We start from the raw sequence: 21,340 nt of genomic DNA, 5'->3' as shown, positions 1-21,340 counted from the left end.
AGGGAGAATCAGGTGATGGGTGGGGTCCTAGGACTCCCAAGAATATATGATATTTGTTTTCAGCTACCAGGGTGGGTAGGGAGGGAAGATCATGTGGGGCCCTGGGTAGGTGTGTTTGAGCTTAGCCTCTCCTTGGGCGGGGCTTGCTGCAGCTGCAGTGGGAAATGGAGGTGTGGTTCCCAGGTCAATAGAGTTATGTTCCCAAAGGATTATGGTTGCCTCTACTGTGTCACGCAGGTTGTCAGGGGTGTGGTGGAGACGGGGAAAGCCAGCAGTTATATGCCTCACCCATCTCTCATGCAACCCAAAAAAGCAAGACTCATTCCCACCGTGCTCCCCACCCCCAAGAGCACCGATTGTTCTGCCAGGCAGTGAGGGAGCAGAGCTAAGAGACTGCCCCTGGCCACTAGTCTCCCAGCTGCAAAAGCAGGCAGGGCTTTTGTGCCTTGCCGCCTGTGGAGTCTGCTCACCCAATTCACACCCTTTCTGAGTTTCTGGTCAGGAGACTTCAAGTTTGGTTAGAATTGTTAGAAAGTTCAGCTGGAGGTTTCCTTCTCCCTGTGGTCCTTTCCAAGTTCCCCTGGCAGCCCTCCCCGAGGACCCCTTTGAGGCAGGTCTAAAATGGCTTTCCAGAAGAGTCAGAGAGCCCACAGGGCTTTTCCTGCTTCTTCTACCTCTGTATGTAGCTCAGCTCTCTAAACTGACTCAGCTCCAGGTAAAGTCAGATTTCTTATTCCATGTTCTAGAACTTCAGGTTCCCTAGTGAGGGTATGTGTTCAAGGGCAGACTATCCCTTTTTCCCACTTTCACATCTTGAACACTATCAATATTTTGGCTGTCTGCCAGGTCCTGCAGGAGCAACTTGCTTCCTTCATAGGGTCTTCACATTCTCTCAGCTCTCCTGGTTTATTCCTGCGGTACTTCTGGAGCAAAAGTTAATGAAGTGAGTCTCCACATACTGCTCTGAGTGGGAGCTGCAATCTAGTCCTTGCCTCCTGTTCACTATTTTTTTTTCCCAAAAAAGGGTTTTTAAAATTTCTCTTTATTTCTACTAATTTAGAAAATTCAAAGCTAAAAATGTTAGGTCAAAAATAAAAAGTAGCATTGGATGAGAGGGTGTTGGGCCTAATGGTTAAGATGGAAACTCTGTATCAGGTGGTTCCTTGTTGCCTTCCAGTTTTGCCATTTATGGGCTGTATGACATGAATACAGTTTCTTGATCTCTCTGTACTTGACTCTTCAGCTCTTTACTGCCTAAATCTTAGGGTTTTGGTAAAATTAAAGCAGTTAATACAAATAAATGTGCCCAATAAGTCCCTAGCACATACTGAGTATGAGGGAAATTTATTCACTCTTCTTTGTTGATTCTTTTTGATCATGATTAATGTTAAACCAAAAAACAAAGTGGCCACATCAGTGGTTTGTAACCAGTGTTTCTTCTAGTCAGTCTGGGGGTATAATAGTAGTTGAATGTTTTAAATACTATCCTTTTAAAAATATATATATTAATAGTATTTTCACTGACCAATCAGATAATGTACATTATGGGGTACAATGAGATATTTGAATATATGTATGTAGTATGAAATGATTATGTCGAGTTAAATAACAACTTGCTTACCTATTATTTTTTGTGGTGAGATACTTGAAATTTACTCTTAGTTATTCTAAAATATACGTTATTGTTTACTATAGTCACCCTGCTGTGCAATAGATCTCAAAACCTGTTTATCCTGTCTATTTGAAACTTTGTATTTTTTGATCAACCCCTCTCTGTTTCCTTCCCACCACACCCAGCCTCTGGTAAAGATTATTCCACTTTCTACTTTTTTGAGTTAAACTTTATTCTTTTTTTTTATACAAGAGTAATTAAAAAAATAAATATGTATTTGAATAACAAGTTTAAGTTCGAGCTGCAATGTTGGCAATGCAGGTTTTTGACACAGATCACAAAAAGCGTGCACAAAAACATACTGGCACAAAGGACAAAATAATGCTAAGAATTAGGCTAAAAAGCTGCTGATTTTAAGAAAACAAAAGGCCTAAAATCACTATACAAAATATAAAATGTATTAAACACTACCATCCACAGAACAGTCTTTATTATTGATTATATTTAAAAATTATTTATATATTGAATTGTAAATGAGTATTATACATGAACCTCCATTTGGAAGGCAATTCCTTATAGCACTATAGAACGTTGCAAAAAGTATCCTTTTTTTGCTATCAATAAAGAAAACAGTTAGTGGGATTACTGTAAATATCAGGAAGACTACATTAAAAAAAAGAAATAATATTTCTTTTTTGTCTTCAAAGTGTCTTCCAAGGAGCGAAGCACTTGCCGTGTTGAACCAATGCACTACTGGAGAATGTTCTGGGTCCGAGATGCTCTTGAGAGACAAGACTAGGCTTTTCAAATCAAACATTCAAAGGAATCATGCAACCTTCTTATGACTGGGATGCCATCATGTGCCACTGACCAATGCTGTCTCTCCAGAAAACCATTCAAGACGCTTAAAAAAAATCAAACTTATATGATAAATATACATAAAATGAAGACACCGACTGCTATTTGACACGACTACTGGTTATGTCTGTGCTATGTGAAAGCACCTTTAAAAAGAGCCTATGTGGCAAGAGATAAGTGTTGAAAGATTCAAAATGAATCATCAGTATTAGATAACAATATAATTCTTAACTCAGATGCTGCCTCAAGATTAGGTACATCTTCAGTTAATGTAACAAGAAAAAAAGGCAATGGATTTTATTTTATTAATTGTATCCACTTACAAACCGACCTAAGGTCACCCGATGTGTAGATATAATGAGATTTTTGTTGCTTATAGTCTTTAATTGAAGTGACGATAACGGAAATAGATCTATTTTAAAACAAAACCAAACAGCTATTTCTGTCTAGATTAAGAGGTGGCCCCAGGTGTGGGATTCACATTTTGAGTGGCCACTTGTGGTGCGATCTTGATGATCCAGGGTTTGTCTATGATTCTGGCTGTGTGGTTGCCCTTCTCTACAATCCCAATAATCATGCTTGGTGGCCTTCACCACATCTGGAGGACTTTATCTCTGCACAGAACCGAGCTGCTTGCTCACGTGGTAAACAGATCAGAAGGCCGCCTGTCCTGTTGAGCCTCCCCATGTTCATCATCACCTTCTGGTAGGCCAGCTCTACATCTTCTTGGGTGACCACTAGTTTAATCTTATTCCATTTCTCAGGAATATCCAGCCACTGGTGCACAGTCACTGCCACCTGTGTCCCCAGGGGTTTTGTCAACACCAGCACGTCCCCTGGCACTGCATTGTCTGGCATGATAAATTCACTGGGCTGGCAGACAGTGGTAGCGACTCCTCCCAGGACAATCCAGGGGTTTAGTACTGTTTGGCTGCCTGTTACAGATGTTCCTGTTTATTCAGCTGCATCTTTAAAACCTTGGATAATCAGAAGCATCACTTTATCTCTTTCCCTGTCGATCATTTTATTATTGATTCTGAGGAGCATCAGCATATTGCCACATTCCGTGACCCCCATTGCATAGAGGTCACTGAGGACATTGGCACATGCTACCCTGCCCATCATATAGGAGTCGTCTACGATCAGGTAAATGTAATCTGTGATTTGAACCAAGGAAAGCCCACTGTGTCTCAAAGGAATGACACAAGTATCCATTCCAATGCCAAGCCTTGGCATAACGGCTCCCAAAAATTGCTCATCTTCTTGGAAGTGGTTCGCCTGTAAAGATTCCAGCAATTTTTGCAGGATATCTTGGGGCACTTTGCAGCCTTAAGTTCAGTGAATCTGGTTAGCCGGAAGCTTTTGTCCAATTTGTAACTTTCCAGGTTAAAGGACTCCCGGGTAGACATGGTTCTTGGGCCCCGCTCTCCTCACAGCTCATCCCCTCCCCTCCCTTTGCAGGTTGGCTGGGTTCTTTATGGATCTAGCGGCTTGCTTTGCACCCCGAGTTAAATTTTATTCTGTGTGTGTGTGTGTGTGTGTGTGTGTGTGTGTGTGTGTATGTGTGTATATATATATATATAAAATCATGTAGTATTTGTCTTTCTGTGTCAGGATTATTCCATCTAGTATGATGTCTTCTAAATTTATCTATATTGTTTCAAATGATGAAATTTACCACCTTTTAAGGCTGAATAGTATTTCATTGTGTATCTATACAACATTTATTTTTAAAAATTAAATATATTGATCAAAAAACTCGTGCTATAAAAGGGCATTTCCATCTTAACATACTAGTGTAATTCAGCATATACATATCTTATTAATTGTTAATTTGTACTGAGCATTAACTATAATACTATTATGTGTTAATAAATTTAATTCTCACAGTAACTGAATAACATAGGTGTTGTTATTATCCTCAGTTTGCAGAGAAAGAAACAGAGCCAATATTAAAACACAGGCAAATGTGTCTCCAGAGATAACAGTCCTGAGTATAACAATAAAAACCATCTTTAATCGCTTGAACCTGGGAGGTGGAGGTTGCAGTAAGCCAAGATCGAGCCACTGCACTCCAGCCTGGGTGACAGAGTGAGGCTCTGTCTCAAAAAAACAAAACAAAACAAAAACTTCTTTAACCAGAAAAGAAATAATTATTTTTAACTCTCACTTTTAATAAAAATTAACAAAAATTGAATAATTGGGTACATTTTCATTGTTTAATGTTTTTGTGAATGTATAAAATGGTACACAAAGAATAAGCCAGAAAGAAGTTAATATTTTTAGAGGATTCTTCTATACTGTAATACAATATTGAACTTTAAACACACACACACACACACACACACACACACACTTCTTTTCTTTTTTTTGGAGACAGAGTCTCACTTCATTACTCCAGCTGAAGTGCAGTGGCAGGATCTCAGGTCATTGCAACCTCCATTTCCCAGGTTCAGCTTATTGTCCTGCCTCAGCCTGCAAAGCAGCTGAAACTACAGGCACACACCACCACACCTGGTTAACTTTTGTATTTTTAGTAGAGATGAGGTTTCACCATGTTTGCCAGGCTAGTCTTGAACTTCTGACCTCAAGTGATCTGCCCACCTCGGCCTCCAAAAGTGCTGAGATTACAGGCATGAGCCGTCACACCTAGTCATAATATAAATATTGCTTGAATGCAAGAACGCTTATGTAGATATTTGCTCTTAGATTAACATGATAAAAGTAACAATTAGAAAAAAAATGAAATGGGATAAAACTAGTCAAAACCACATCTTTTCAATGGCTTGGCATAATTGACATGCTTTTTGAAATGGCCAGATTCCTGACAAGAAGCAAAGAGAAGATTTAGACTTTGGTCTATCATTAAGTTTTTTATTTTTGGAGTCTAAAATCCTGGCTAAAGGATTTGAAGAGGGCATTCTTTAGGTGGCTACCTAGGGTTTTCAAGGCAATACAAAGATAAATTTCATAGATAGGAAATGGATACTATATACATACATTGCTCTTCTCTGATTTGCTTTAACATTAAAAGATTGAAGATTGCAAATCTAATCTCTCAATTTACAATAAATTAACAAAGGATTTATTTTTCAGCCAAGCAAATAATTGTATTGAATTAATAGGTAACAAATGCCATTAGCTGACAAAAGATAGTATGACTAGATTCAGTAAGTATGTAGCCATGTAACTAACAGTCCATTAAATTAAGGCCCTTATAGGTGTGTGTGGACATCATTTCTGTGCAATGTGATGCACCTCCACCTAGCACCTTCTTCTGCCTGTTTACAGAGATACCAATTTCCCCTGAGTGACTCAGGGTGAATATTAAAAATTGAGAATGCTGTGTTCAGAGGGATTACTAGGAACACATTATAAAGAAATTCTACAAATCTTACTCTGCCTCCCAAAGGCTATTAGTAAACAATTGTTTATTTACAGTGCTCAATTGAATTTATGGAAAATTTCAATATTCCTGGTAAGTCAGAGACACTTAAGTGTCAACAAAATTTCATAATATATACATGAATGAGATAAAGTCTTCTTAGTTAAGAATTTTATTTTATCAGTAAATTTAGAGAAGAATAAAGAAAACAGTCCTTTGGGCACATCAGTACCACCCAAACAAGTGCATTTTTTCATCATCGTTAAAGTAGCAATAGCACCACATGCTTTCCAGGGACCAGGTGGCCTGTTTCCCACTGATATAAAGTGGAGAAGGCATTGAAATAGCGAAGGAGGGTGATACAAATTGGATACCTGTATAAAATACAATTTTTAATAAAAAGCATTTGATGTTGTAGAACTATAGATGAGACTGTTAGTATGAGGTCATAATATTTTTACTTCTTTTGACAGAATAACTTCACAATATTCTTATTTCAAAAAATATTCCTTTTTCTGCTGTATATTGCCTAGCTTTTGGTCAAATATTACCTGAGCTCCATAGAAATCAATAAAACGGACCTATATTTTGCCACAAGCATTTTATTATTGATGCATGTGCTTATTTTGCTTAAAATACATTAGCTTTTCATGAAAAATCTACACTTTTCTTTCAGGGTTTTGTTTATTGCTGAGAAGTGTCCTGCCAGAAAACTGCTGTTCTCAGCTCTACTTACGTTGACTACTAGTGAGTGGAAGCGATGTGTGGGTAAAAAGCAAATGTGTCTTTTCTGCATCTCTTTGTTAATTTATTCACAGAAGAAAGAGGAGGATGCAGATAGAAGATGAAAGAAGAAATGATTACTAAAATATCATGAGGAAGTCTTTTTATCAAGGAAAAAACCATAAGGGATAATGTGAGAAGAAAATATATTATTTTGCTAAGCCTCTGAAATGTCAGTATACAACCTGCATTGCTTTAACAAATACATTATTCCTTCAGTTTTGATTCTTCAGGATATGTTTCAATTCCCTAGTGAATCAAAACTACAAGGAAAATAACATCTGTTAAGGTAATAGATGTAGGAAAGACCCATTATGTTTGGCCAACATCTTTTCCACCCACAGTTGCAGGCAATCATTATTCTACTCTCTGCTTCTATGAGTTTGATTTTTCTTTTACACTCTGCATAGAAATGAGATCTTTTTAAAAATTTTTTCCAATGCTGGCTTATTTTACTTAGCATAATGTCCTTTAGGTTCATTAAGCTTTTTGCAAATAACAAGGCTTTCTTCTTTTTAAGGGCTGAATAGCATTCCATTGTGTAAATAGACCACATTTTCTTTATTCATTCAACTGTTGATGACCATTTAGGTCGATTCCATATCTTGGCTATTGTGAGTAATCCACTTTCTTCTTTCTCTTTCATTTTTTATATCTTCTTTTTTATTTCTAGTGCAGTGGTGCGATCTCAGTTCACTGCCACCTCCACCTCCTGGGTTCAAGTGATTCTTCTGTCTCAGCTTCCCAAGTAGCCGGGATTACAGGCACACACCACCACACCTGGCTAATTTTTGTATTTTTAGTAGAGATGGGGTTTCACCATGTTGGCCAGGCTGGTTTTGAACTCCTGACCTTGTGAACCACCCGCCTCGGCCTCCCAAAGTGCTGGGTTTACAGGCATGAGCCACAGTGGCTGGCCAACTTTGTTGTTTTCAGTGATCCTCAGATATCTTCCATTGCAGAAAATTGTATTTTATTCGTTATTATTGTGTTTTTGGACTCATTTGCATGGGATGAGTCCTAAGAGACTCAGTTTTAAAAAGTTTTTTGGTACATTAGGGACATTATTTATCTTTTGTAACCTGTTCATGTCTATGTCTGTTACTTGCATCAGGCAATGACTCAAACAATTCTCAAAAAACGGAAAGTATATTCCTCTTAAAGTTGGCTTATTAAGGGACTATGAGAGGCCGGGCGCGGTGGCTCAAGCCTGTAATCCTAGCACTTTGGGAGGCCGAGACGGGCGGATCACGAGGTCAGGAGATCGAGACCATCCTGGCTAACACGGTGAAACCCCGTCTCTACTAAAAAGTACGAAAAACTAGCCGGGCGAGGTGGCGAGCGCCTGTAGTCCCAGCTACTCGGGAGGCTGAGCCAGGAGAATGGCGTAAACCCGGGAGGCGGAGCTTGCAGTGAGCAGAGATCCGGCCACTGCACTCCAGCCTGGGTGACAGAGCGAGACTCCGTCTCAAAAAAAAAAAAAAAAAAAAAAAAAAGGGACTATGAGGTGATCCAATTCAATGAGAACCGAACTAGACCTACTAAGATCAGTCAGGACTATCAGAGAATTTTTAAAATACATTCACCATTAACCCTGAGATAATTGTGAATCCCAAGTTTTACCCTAAGAAAAATTATTGCAATGTAGTAAAGTTGACTTTGTCTTTAAAAAGAAAGAGGAGAACAATGAGATTTCCTGTCACCAGTTGAAGTTCATAAAGTTTGTCAAAGAATTTCACATACATAGTAAATCTTCTGATAGCATTTAGTTCCAATCACAATAAATTGTACTTGTCTCTGACTTCTATAATCTCTTCTCTCTTTAAAAAACTGTATTTTCTTTATAAAAATAGTGATTATTGGCTGGGCGCAGTGGCTCATACCTGTAATCCCAGCACTTTGGGAGGCCAAGGTGGGCGGATCACGAGGTCAGGAGTTTGAGACTAGCCTGACCAACTTGGTGAAACCCCATCTCTACTAAAAATACAAAAATTAGCCAGGCCTGGTGGCACGCAACTGTAATTCCAGCTACTCAGGAAGCTGAGGCAGGGGAATTGCTTGAACCCGGGAGGCGGAGGTTGCAGTGAGCGGAGATCATGCCACTGCACTCCAGCCTGGTGACAGAGCAACACTCTGTCTCAATATAATTATATAATTATAACATCCTAAGTATGTATTTGTTGGGTCCACTGTCATATTTTTATGTTTATGCTGCAAAATGTTTAAATCAAGCTAAATAACAAATTCATTACCTCACATACTTATTATACTTTTGTGACAAAAACATTTAAAATCTTTTTATACCAATTTTGAAATATACACTGCATTATTATTTATTATAGTCAATATTCTGTGCAATTAATCATTGAATCTTATTTCTCCTAAGTGAAACTTGGTCCACGTCCATCAACATTTTTTCTTTCTTCAACCACTTCCTCCCCAGCCTCTGTCACATTTTTACTTATACTAGGTTACATTAAGGCCATTAATGTAATTAAGGAAATTAAATCTTTTGCTATGCAATAATGGTATGAATATAAATAATGTTAAATAATTTTATTAGAAAGTTTGACTAATTAGGCATATAAATAAATGGGCAGCAATTTTGGCCAGTAAATAAAAATGCCCATTCTTTTCAAACACCAGACAATTATTTTAAATGGAAAGGTTTCAGGCCTAATATATGTCGTTGAATTTACGAAAGCAGAAACCCAGGAGGTAGTATTTTCTGAGCATTGTAAATCACAATGAAAATTATTATTATTTTTTTTTTTTTTTTTTTTTTTCTTGAGACGGAGTCTCGCTCTGTCGCCCAGGCTAGAGTGCAGTGGCCGGATCTCAGCTCACTGCAAGCTCCGCCTCCTGGGTTTTTACGCCATTCTCCTGCCTCAGCCTCCCGAGTAGCTGGGACTACAGGAGCCCGCCACCTCGCCCGGCTAGTTTTTTGTATAACAATGAAAATTATTAATGAAAATGAATTCAAGTCATATGTAGCCAAATAGAAATCTCATTAAAAATTTTTAAAGTACTGGATGCACCAGCTCATGCCTGTAATTCCTGCACTGTGGGAGGCCAGTGCAGAAGAATTACTTGAGCCCAGAAGTTTAAGACCAGCCTGAGCAATATAGTGAGACCTCATCTCTACCAAAAAAAAATTAATTAATTAATTATGACATTTAAGGATCACTTGAGCCTAGGATGCTGAGGCTGCAATGAGCTGTGATCCTGACACTGCACTTACCTGGGTGACAAAGCAGGATGGTGCCTCAAAAAATAAAATTTTAAAATTAAGTTCTTAATCAAATGGAAAATTTAAACTGAGATCATTTTTATTGATTTAGAACAGTGCTGGCCGGCCGCAGTGGGTCACGAATGTAATCCCAGCACTTTGGGAGACCAAAGTGGGTGGATAACCTGAGGTCAGGAGTTTGAGACCAGCCTGACCAACATGGAGAAATCCCGTCTCTACTAAAAATACAAAATTAGCAGGGCATGGTGGCGCATGCCTGTAATCTCAGCTACTGGGGAGACTGAGGCAGGAGGATCACTTGAACTTGGGAAGTGAAAGTTGTGGTGAGCCGAGATCGCACCATTGCACTCCAGCCTGGGCAACAAGAGTGAAACTGTGTCTCAAAAAAAATAAATAAATAAGATGAAGAAGAAGAAGAAGAAGAAGAAGAAGAAGAAGAAGAAACAAAAGAAACATGCTAATGAAGAAGCATGGTGATCAAAGCCAAAAACTTGAATTTAGGTCAGTAATTTTGCCAGCATTGTCTTACTGATACAGAAAAACAGTATTCTGGCCATATGTAGGTATTATTCTCTACAGTTAAGTACATTTACTTCAGATATTTGTAAAAATATAAAATCAATTTTTTAGTATTAAAAATTATGGTATATTGAGGAAAGAATATGTTCTAACTGATACGACTTGAGATTTCTCATGAGATATTTGTCTGTCACACAAGAAAATTGTAAAATAATTTCCTCAGTTATATGCTGTTGATATTTGTGCATTTTGGAAAGATATTATGTATTCTGAAATCTTTAAATATAAAAATATTTTACATGCTAAAATTCTGAGAAAGTTACAAGAACTTTAAAAATCCTTAGTAGAATATAAAGAAACATATGAGAACTTTCCAGGTACAAAAGAAAACCAAAGGAAGGATCCAGAAAGTAATTAAACTAAGAAGCTAGTGCTCTTCTTAGATACGGGTGAACACACAAATAACAAATTTCTGTGGGTTGTCCAACTTGCCATAAGACAAATTAAAAAATAACAACATAGGGAGGGAGGGATAACATTCAGAGAAATATCTAATGTAAATGACGAGTTAATGGGTGCAGCACACCAACATGGCACAGGTATACATATGTAACAAACCTGCACGTTGTGCACATGTACCCTAGAACTTAAAGTATAATTTTTAAAAACACCCTAAAAAATAAAATAAAAATCCTTGTCTACAAAAAAAAAAAAAAATAATAACAACATAAGCTAACTGCAGACATTGCAAACATGATATCTTTCACAAGTGAGAACCAAATTACAACTTATATTACCCACAGTTACAGGACTTAGGTTTAAAATATTTAATCCAAGACAATGGGGGAAACAGAAAATATACTAATAATGTGAAAAGTACAAGAAGTTATAAGGGTGACAAGTCACATTTGTTTGTTTTGTGTGGGGGGGGGGTTTTGTTTTGTTTTGTTTTTCGTTTTGTGAGACGGAGTTTTGCTCTTATTGCCCAGGCTGGAGTGCAATGGTATGATCTTGGCTCATCACAACCTCTGCCTCCTGGGTTCAAGCGATTCTCCTGACTCAGCCTCCCAAGTGGCTGGGATTATAGGCACCCACCACCATGCCCAGCTAATTTTGTATTTTTAGTAGAGATGGGGTTTCTCCATGTTGGTCAGGCTGGTCTCCAACTCCCTACCTCAGGTGATCCGCCCGCCTTGGCCTCCCAAAGTGCTGGGATTACAGGCATGAGCCACTGTGCCCAGCAACAAGCCATATTTGAAAAACAGCCAGCCTTTCCTCAGGTGTCCCGCATCCGCCGATTCCTCCTTCCTGGTCACTGCATCCTTGGCTGGCATCAGAAAAATGGCTACAAACTTCCTAGTACATGAGAAGATCTGGTTCGACAAGTTAAAATATGACAATGCAGAAAGGAGATTCTTCGAGCAGATGAACAAGCCTGTGGCCGGTGCCTCCCACCAGGAGAACAGCGCCAGCATGATCCTCCATGACATTGCGAGAGCCAGACAGAATTTCCAGAAATCCCTGGTCAGAAGCTCAGGCCCCAAGCTCATGTCCCGGGGCCTCCAGCGGACCCAGCGGAAACAACAATGAGCTCGTCTTCCAGATCACCAGTCTGGAAGTGGAGAACCAGAGCCTGTGCAGGTTGGTGCAGGAAATGCAGCAGGCCATTTCCAAGCTGGAGGCCCAACTGAACATGCTGGAGAAGAGCTTGCCTGGGCACCACAGCCCCGCAAACCCAGAATGTGTCTCTCATGAGCCAAGTGGAGCCAACTAAGAAGCCAGCCAAACCAGCAGAGGATGATGAGGATGATGACATTGACTTCCTGAGGATAGGCCCCCAAATCTGGTCATAAATTGACCCCCAAACTGGCCATAAACAAAATCTCTGCAGCACTGTGACATGTTAGTGATGGCCATGACACTCACCCTGAAGGTTGTGGGTTTACCGGAATGAGAACAAGAAACACCTGGCCCACCCAGGGTGGGAAATCTGCTAAAAGGTGTTCCTGAACCACAAACAATAGCATGAGCAATCTGTGCCTTAAGGACATGTTCCTGTTGCAGATAACTAGACAGAGCCTAACCCTTTGTTTCTTGTTTTAGTTAATCTATGATCTGTAGAAACAATGCTTATCACTGGCTTGCTGTCAGTAAATATGGGTAAAACTCTGTTCAAGGCTCTCAGCTCTGAAGGCTGTGAGTCCCCTGATTTCCCGTTCCACAGGCTATATTTCCATGTGTGTGTCTTTAATTCCTCTAGCACCACTGGGTTAGGGTCTCCCCGACTGTGCTGGTCTTGGTATTGCCCTGTTTGCCAGTGACAATGAGGAGGAGGACAAGGAGGCAGTACTGCTGCAGGAGGAGTGACTGTGGCAGTACACAGAGAAAAACGCCAAGAAGCCCGCACTGGTGGCAAGTCCTCCATCTGCTGGATGTCAAGCCTTGGGATGCTGAGACTAACATGGCCCAGCCGGAAGCTTGTGTGTGCTCCATCCAGCTGGACCAGCTGCTCTAGGGGGACTCTAAGCTGGTGCCCATGGGCTATGGTATCCAGAAGCTGCAGGCTCAGTGTGTGGTGGAGGATGACAAGGCGGGGACAGACTTGCTGGGGGAGGAGATCGCCAAGTTTGAAGAGCACATGCAGAGTGTCGACATTGCAGCTTTCAACAAGATCTGAAGCCTTAGTGTGTGTGCGTGTGTGCGCACGCACGCGTGCACATGCTTGAGGCCCTGCCACAATTAAAAACTGAGACCAGCAAAAAAGAAAAAAAAGAAAGAAAGAAAGAAAAAAAGAGAAAAAAACAGCCAAATGTGAAGGAAACAATTGAAAATATAATCAGTCTACTTAATATACAACATATGTGTGAAACATTAAATTAGTCTGAGCTGATGAGAAGATTAGTGAACTAGAACACGAAGCAGTAATTAGCTACTGTAAAGACAAATAAAAGGAGAAAAATTATATTAATAAAATCTAACATATACATGTATGACAGGGAGAATGAGATGGAGTAAACAAGTCTGATTATTTTTATAGAATATATTTTCAAAATCAAAGTCAATATTCGGAGTTGGTGACTCATAAGTTTCTAAAATTGAAAAGCAGACATAATTGCTTCTCAGCCTTTTGGCTAAAATCAAGTGAAAACCAGATATAAGTGCTTGAATTCAAACATGCAGTGTGCCAAAAAGAGAAAAATAGTGAAATTAATTCCTTAAAAAAATAAATTACTTAAAACAGGCTGCATAACACCAAGGAGAAGAAAAACACTACAAATCTGTGAGAGAAATAAAGATAATTTACAAAAATGAAAGTAAAGTTTTCAAACCTTGTGTAGAGCCAAAAATCAGAGAAATAAATGTTAAAGGAGCTGAGAGAAATCATCATTAAAGTTAGAAATGCCTGCTTACATTGCAATATTTTTAACACAAATGAGTAAATTAAAATATTTTCAAAAAAAACCCACTGGTTTGGTTTTCAATAGGATTCTCTTAAAAGCATACCTCATAATTTTTTAAATTATTATTATACTTTAAGTTCTAGGGTACATGTGCACAATGTGCAGGTTTGTTACATATGCATACATGTGTCATGTTGGTGTGCTGCACCCATTAACTCATCATTTACATTAGGTATATCTCCTAATGCTATCCCTCCCCCCTCCCCCCACCCCAAAAATATTTTTTGTATCTAAAGTTAAAGAGAAAATGAAAAAGTACAAAAATTGATTTGGAAACTGGCTCAGGATTTTAGGTAACCAGCAGTCTTTCGCTCTCCTACAACACTCTAGAGTTTAAAAACTATTTTTCTACCTATCTTTTCTCTGATCTTTATATCCTGTGAGGCTCTGCAAAATAGAGGCTTGTGTCCCATTTTGCAATTCAAAAAGCTGAGGCTCAGACAAATGTCACACAGAAAGTTTGGGACAGAACTGGGACTAGAACCCAGGACTTGGAAAGTAGTGCTCTTCTCATCACTAAAGCAGTCATAAGGCTAGGAATACATTAAGACAACAAAAGATAGAGCACTGCTTAATACATTCAACCAAGGTGAGACCAGACCCACCCCAAAATGCTAAGCAACTCCAGGGCCCTGTGGTAGAGAATTCAAAGTGGAGGGTGATACTTACATCTGCATATCTGAGCTCCAATACAAATGCTGCCACTCAGCTTCAGAACCACACTTTCTGAGCCTCAGCCTTCTCTGCTATAAAATGGCACTACAAAAGGCACCAAAAATCTCAGGATGAGGGCCAAACAACATCCTAAAACAGGAGTGCCTGGAGAGAGTAAAGTACTCATTGACTTTTGGTTTAAGTACATGGATAATATGCTGTGTTTCATTGTGTCTTCTCCATGGTGCCTAGTTAATGACTGTAGATTCTGGGGTCCTCTAGTCAATCCTAATGCTATGTGATAGAGGGATGAATAGATATAGATGGGTGGATGGACAGGTGTGTGGATGCATGGACGTGTGCTCAGAAGAGCAGAAAGAAGAAAACAGGGAGTCAAAATGAGAATGTAAAGATGATTGAAGGATCAGGATTGATGGAATACAGGGATAGTCTCCAGTCCTCTTGCCCTCACCAAGCCCTACCACCATCTGCCTTGGGTAACAGTGGCACATGCTCTATATGACATCCCTGGTCACCATGACACTGCTGGAGAAGGTGCTGTAGAAATGAAGGTAATAATGGCTCATTAGGAATGTGCCAAGGGCCAGCAGAAAAATAACCCAACACAATGAAGCTGATGTGGACTGTCTTCTCATCTGCCATGGCTGCCTGGCCAGGCCCTAGACTATCCACCCCTGGCAGAGGGAATGCATGTCCATCAAGCAAAAATACCCAGACAGGATCACGGGGAAAGATGAAGCTCTAAGATTGCTGCAAATTGAGGCTTAAATGTAAAGGAAGAGCAAGAACACTTTAGTTCTGGACCTAGTCCCTAAGCGCACAAGTTCATCATGGTTGGAGGCAGAATGGTTAAGTGAACAAGTGCACCCACCCACCCACCTTCACTCCTCACCCTCTTGTTTTCCCATTGGGTCAAGCAGGACTAGAATGCCTGTATGAATCTGAGTGAGAGAGCATGCAGGGGAAGGAGAATGAAAGCCTTTGATACCACACTACAGTGAAGCAGAACTAGGTAAATGCACTACCCTGCACCTTCCAACCCGGCAAAGAAGCATACAATTCTGCAGCCGGAAGATGTTAGCATGCTGCTGACAGATTCCAGGATCCCACAGTCTGGCATTTCAAAGTCCAGAATTTTCAACTCTTCAAGGACATATGACCTTCCAGGGTTCAGGCATAATTGATGATACTATTACTAGATGGTGACTATGCACATGGCACTGTTCTTTTTTTTTTTTTTCTTGAGACGGAGTTTCACTCTTGTTACCCAAGCTGGAGTGCAATGGTGTGATCTTGGGTCACTGCAACCTCCACCTCCCAGGTTCAAGTGGTTCTCCTGCCTCAGCCTCCCAAGTAGCTGGGATTACAGGTGCATGCCACCACACTCAGCTAATTTTTGTATTTTCAGTAGAGACGGGGTTTCGCCATGTTGGTCAGGATGGTCTCGAAGTCCAGACCTCAGGTGATCCACCCGCCTTGGCCTCCCAAAGTGTTGGGATTACAGGTGTGAGCCACAGTGCCCAGCCCATGGCAATGTTCTAAACATGTTGCAGCTGTTAACTTATTTAAGATACCCCCCTCAAGGCAGGTGCTACTGTCCTTACAGTATAGAGGAAACTGAGCACAGAGAAGTAACTTGCCTACAGTCACAGAAATGGAAATAGCAGAGAAGTTGAGATGTGAACACAGCGTCTGTGTATCTAGCCACAGTGCAAAACTGCTTAACTGCAGCATGAGGTTATGAGTCCAGGCTCTGATGGTGAGGCAGGTTACCTGGGTTTGGATCTTGGCTCATCTACTGTGGGGCAACATGGTCTTGATCAAGTTCCCTTCCTTTGTTTCAGTTTCCTCCTCCATAAGATGGACTTAATAATAGTATCTCCTAGGATTGGAGCCGTCTTCAGGCCTAGCCTTTCTGGGTTTCTCTGTTTTCTTCCCACTCTGTGCACCATCCAGGACTACTTTAATGAGTTTCTACCCATGCCCCACCAAGGGTTTGGTGAACGAATGTTTTCAGGGTATAAATGGCTGATAACAACTTCCTCAGTTTCTATGGGGCCTAATCTAGGACGATGCCATCATAAGATGGCGCCTGAGCCTGCCTTGCGAATGGGCATGCACCAGTCTCAGGGCACCAGGAGAGAGCAGTGAGCCACAGCTCGCATCACAGTGAACACCACCTTTGCCTGGCGACTAGTCCCTGTGGTTTAGCAGAAAAGGAGTCTTCTGTGGAGGTGTGTCAGAGATGGACTCTAGTCTCTCTTCTCTGGGGGATCCACAGGATAGTCCCATGATCCTAGTAGAGTGCAGTGGTGAGTCAGCCTGAAGAAACCTCAAGCAGAGCCCCAGGGATACACTGCAAAATCCATAAGGATGGGGTCTCACACTTTCACCTGCAAAAAAGGTGCAGACTGATGACACAGAAGGTGCTTCCAACTCCATTCTCACATTCGCTTCATTACACAATCTGTCCACACCATGGCCTGGTGCCCAGGTGGGAGGATGCCAACGTGTGGGGAACAGTTGAAAACAGAGTGCAAACTGCAGCCTTTCTGGCCAGTTCCCGATTTGGGGTTTCATTCCCAGAGCCCCTTGAATCCATCTCAAATTTGGTTCCCAGCCGAGTAGGTGCTTCAGGTCGTGAGGCAGGCACTCTTCCATCTTCTGGGGATTTCATTCTGGGATGGAGAGTGTGAGCAGCAATAAGGTCAGATGGGGTGAGGATACAGTCTGGTGAAATGTGGATTGGGTCCCGCATCTTCACCTGCAAAAATGATGCAGACAGATGACACAAGAGGTACTTCCAACTCCACTCCCACATCCCCTTCATTGCACAAGCTGTCCACACCATGACCCGGTGCCCAGGTGGAAGGACTCCAACGTGCTGGGGAACAGTTAGAGAGCAAACCGGGGCCATTCTGGCCAGCTCACGATTTGGGCTTTCATTCCCGGAGTCACATGAAAGTGGGATAGATTGATGCTGGGTGAGATGTGGCCTCCACACTGGCATCCTCTTATCCTGACTTCCATATTCCTCATGGACCTGGGGTTTCCTAGGTCTGGCTCAAAGTCTTCAGCAGTAAACGTTTCCCAGTTCATGGAGGACAACCCTCATGGGGATCCATTGCATGAGTGTTTCCTTCTAAACACTGTCATGTTTTAATGACTGGGCAGCTGTGATACTTTTGGAGCTGTAAATTCCTGTTATATCCACCAACAAGGAAACTTGTTCTCCTGCTTCTATCAGAGGGCTGCATGATTCCTGTAGGATGAGAAGCAGGCAACTGTGTCTGGCTTTTGACTGGTAATCTAGGCCCTGTTTCCTTTCATCTGCAGGTCCTTTCTAATTGTGGAGAAGGTCTTTCATTGGGCTGTTGCTGGGTGGGACAGTCTCTGTATACAGTATTTGGCTGCCAGGGATTTCAGGAAGCAACAGGGACTTGGAGTAGGCTGGCTGCCCTCTAGGTTGCAGATAGTGGTCTCATTGTGGGGGCTGGGGTTGTTTGCACTTTGAGGAGGCTCTCTGGTTTTCTGGCAGGAATCCTTGAACGAGGCTTGTGCTCCGGCACAGGCCCTCTTGTCCTCGCAGGCTAGCCTTGATTTTCCTTAGCTTTCATGAAGGGTCCACAATGCCTCTCAACAGCATTCCTGGACACCCTTTTCAGGATTGCAGTCACCCCAGATGGCCTCTGAGACACTCTCTCAACCTCATCTGCCCCCATGGGATGCCAGTTCCAGGTGTGAGACCCCTGCTCCACTTTGGATTTGCCTTTGTTTTCCAGACAGCAGTGCTGAGAAGCAGAAGCCCCTGGGAGACCAGGATGAAGGGAGGCAGTGAGCTCAAGGGTCCCGCAATCTTCCGCTGACACCCTCCTCTGGGATCTCCGGTATGATTCCATCACCCGGATACCCCTCAACACCTCACCAGACTGTATACCCATCCTTCTGGGACCTTATTCCTCACACAGACTCTTTGGGGAAAGAAGTCAGAAGAGCAGTTTCCAGCGCCCACCTTAGTCTCCAAATGCCTCCTCCAGCGGGATCAACCACGGAGATGCCCCAAAGAGGCCCTACGGTCAAGACTTTTAGGGTTCCACAGTGGGTTGTCTCAGGCAGCCTTTTTCTTGAGATCAGACTGGCTATGCTTGTACCATTTTCCCCTGCTTAGGCAGGCTGACAGTCCTGACAGCGGGACACCTGAGCCTGCCTAGCCAATGCGCATAGGCCAGTCGCGGGGCACCAGGCGTGAGTGGTGAGCTGCGGCTCTCTTCACAGTGAACGCCACCGTTGCCTGGCCACGGGTCCCTGCAGCTTGGAGAACCAGTAGAACTCTGTGGATGTGCGTCGCCATTGGACTCTCACCTGTCTTCTCTGAGGGATCCACGGGATAGTCCCGTAATCCTAGAATTGGGCAGGGCTGACCCAGCCTGAAGAAACCTCAAGCGGACTCCCAGGGATGCAGATCAAAATCCCTAAGGATCCCAGGCGACCCGCAGGATGTGTCAGGCATGCCTAGGCAGTGTGTGGGTGAGTCTGTTTGATAGTTGCCCCCCCTCCCCCCGGTGATTTATAGGTAAACCCTGCCTGTGTTCCCTAGGGTTGCTCTCTCCCCGGAGCGACTTCCTGGTGGAGTAGAACCGGGTAGCCTCAGAATGTGCTGGGTTGTGTATTTCTGTGGGAGTGTTGCGAGTGTTTGATGTCTGTGTGTGTGTCTGTGTGTACGTGTTTCTCTGTGTACCTGGAAGTGGGGTTGGTTAAAGGATGTGACTTATGCACTGGAGCGCTTGTTCTTTCGAGTCGGTCAATCCTCTTGTGCGCCTCTCTGTGTGCCTCCGCTTTGGCTGTGGGGCTTTGTGTTTCTTCTTTTCCCCGTGGTTCCTGAAACCGCGGTGAAGTGGGGAGCTGACTGAGACTCGCAGGGGTACAAATCACTTTTCCCTGCAAAGGAGCCACTCTTCTAGAAATAAGAGAAGCATACTACACCGGAGAAAAGACACCTCCCAGGTACTCATTGTCCTGAGGCCAACCCTGGGCCAGACTATAGGAGTCTTGTTTGCAGGGCTCCTTGAATCCAATCGAATTTGGTTTCCAGCAGAGAAAGAGCTTCAGGTCTTAAGGCAGACACTCCTCCATCATCTTGGTATTTCATTTTGGGTGGGATAGTGTGAGCCTAAATAAGGTCGGATAGGGGTGAGGATACAGTCTGGTGAGGTATGGATGGGGTCCTGAACCTTCACCTTCAGAAAAGAAGCAGATAGATGGCGTAGAAGCTGTTTCCAACTCCATCTCCACATTCTCTTCATTGCACACCTATCCACAACATAGCCCAGTTCCCAATAAGGAGGACCCCAAAGTGCGGGGAACCCTTGGAGCCCAAAAAGTGGCCTTTCTGGCCAGCTCCTCCCTTGGACCTTCATTCCCAGAGCCACATGGCAGTAGGATGGATGACTGATGCTACCTGGGCTTTCGATTTGACTCTGGCCTTCTCTTTTCCTGACTTCCATGTGCCTTGTGGGCCTACAGTTTCCTAGGTCTGGCTCAAAGTCTTCCACAGTAAACATTTCCCACTTGAGGGAGGACAACCTTTATGGGGATCCATTGCATGAATGTTTCCTTCTAAACACTGTCAGGTTTTAAGGACTGGGCAGCTGTGATAGTTTTGGAACTGTGGATTCCCATTACATCCACCAACAAGGAAACGTCTGCTCTCCCTATTCCATGGGAGGGCTGCATGATTCCTATAGGATGAGAAGTAGCCAGCCGTGTCTGGCTTTTACCTGGTAATGGAGGCTCTGTTTTATTTCATCTGCATGTCCTTTTACATTGTGGACAGGATCTTTCATTGGGCAGTTGCTGCGAGGGCCTTCCTCTTCTCAGGGATCTTCTTGGCAGCCATGGTTTTCAGGGATCAAAAGGGCCTGCGGTTTGGCTGGCTGCAGGCCAGGTTGTGGGTAGTGATCTAGTTGTGCGGGCTGGGTTGGTTTGCACTTTGCAGGTGGCTTTTGGTTCCACAGGCAGCAATCCCTCAATGTGAGTTGGACTCCAGCATGGGCCCTCTCATCCTCCTAGGTGAGCCTTGATTTTCATTTGCTTTCATGGACGTTCCAGAGTGCCTCTCATCGGCACTCCTGGATACACTTATCAGACTTGCAATGGCCCCCAGACGGCTTCTGAGACATTCTCTTGACCTCATTTGCCCCTGTGGGATGCCAGTTCCTGGCCTGAGGCCTCTGCTCCATCTTGGACTTGCCTTGGACGTGGTACCTGCCCTTCTCAGACAGCCATGCTGAGAAGCAGGGGCTCCTGGGAGGCCCAGAATGAAGGGAGGCAGTGAGCTTATGGGCCTGCCAATTTTCTGCTGACACCCTCCTCTGGCATTTTAGCTAAAATTTCATCTCTCAGAGACCTCTCAACCACTCACCAGACTGTATCCCCAGCCTCATGGGACCCAATTCCTGCACACAGCCTCTTTCGGGAATTCAATCAGAAGAGCAGTTTCCAGCGCCCACCTTACAGTCTGAAAGCGCCTCCTCCTCCAGCGAGATTGACCACAGTGACGCCCCAAAGAGGCTGTATGGTCGAGACTTTTAGGGTCACTCAGTGTTTGTTGCAGGCAGCCTTTTCCCCGAGACCAGGCCGGCTCTGCTTGTACCATTTTCCTCTGCTTAGGCAGGCTGACAGCCCTGACAACCTGGCGATGGAGCATGCCTCGCGAATGCGCATGCACCAGACGTGGGGCACCTGGCAGGAGCGGTGAGCCCTGGCTCGCGTCACAGTGAACGCCACCGTTGCTTGGC

The 21,340-nt window shown here is 42.9% G+C and overlaps 1 long non-coding RNA gene and 2 pseudogenes across 2 annotated transcripts; 1 reads left to right on the top strand and 2 right to left on the bottom strand.

The window, feature by feature from the left end:
* Positions 1-1,861: 1,861 nt before the first annotated feature.
* On the bottom strand, positions 1,862-4,201 carry LOC101015789 (annotated as a pseudogene). The gene has a single exon (XR_160298.5). The product of XR_160298.5 is annotated as a selenide, water dikinase 1 pseudogene (transcript).
* A 7,384-nt stretch (positions 4,202-11,585) lies between these two features.
* On the top strand, positions 11,586-13,121 carry LOC101015436 (annotated as a pseudogene).
* A 311-nt stretch (positions 13,122-13,432) lies between these two features.
* Positions 13,433-15,821, bottom strand: LOC110742699. The gene is made up of 2 exons (XR_002520703.2): positions 15,569-15,821; positions 13,433-14,687 (listed from the first exon to the last, which is right to left on the bottom strand). It is a non-coding gene; the product is annotated as an uncharacterized LOC110742699 (long non-coding RNA).
* Between the last annotated feature and the right edge of the window lie 5,519 nt (positions 15,822-21,340).

This window comes from Papio anubis, chromosome 4 (genome assembly GCF_008728515.1).
Source record: "Papio anubis isolate 15944 chromosome 4, Panubis1.0, whole genome shotgun sequence".
NCBI lineage: Eukaryota > Metazoa > Chordata > Mammalia > Primates > Cercopithecidae > Papio > Papio anubis.
The sequence above is the reverse complement of the archived record's forward strand: the minus strand, read 5'-3'. Positions and strand labels throughout refer to the sequence as shown.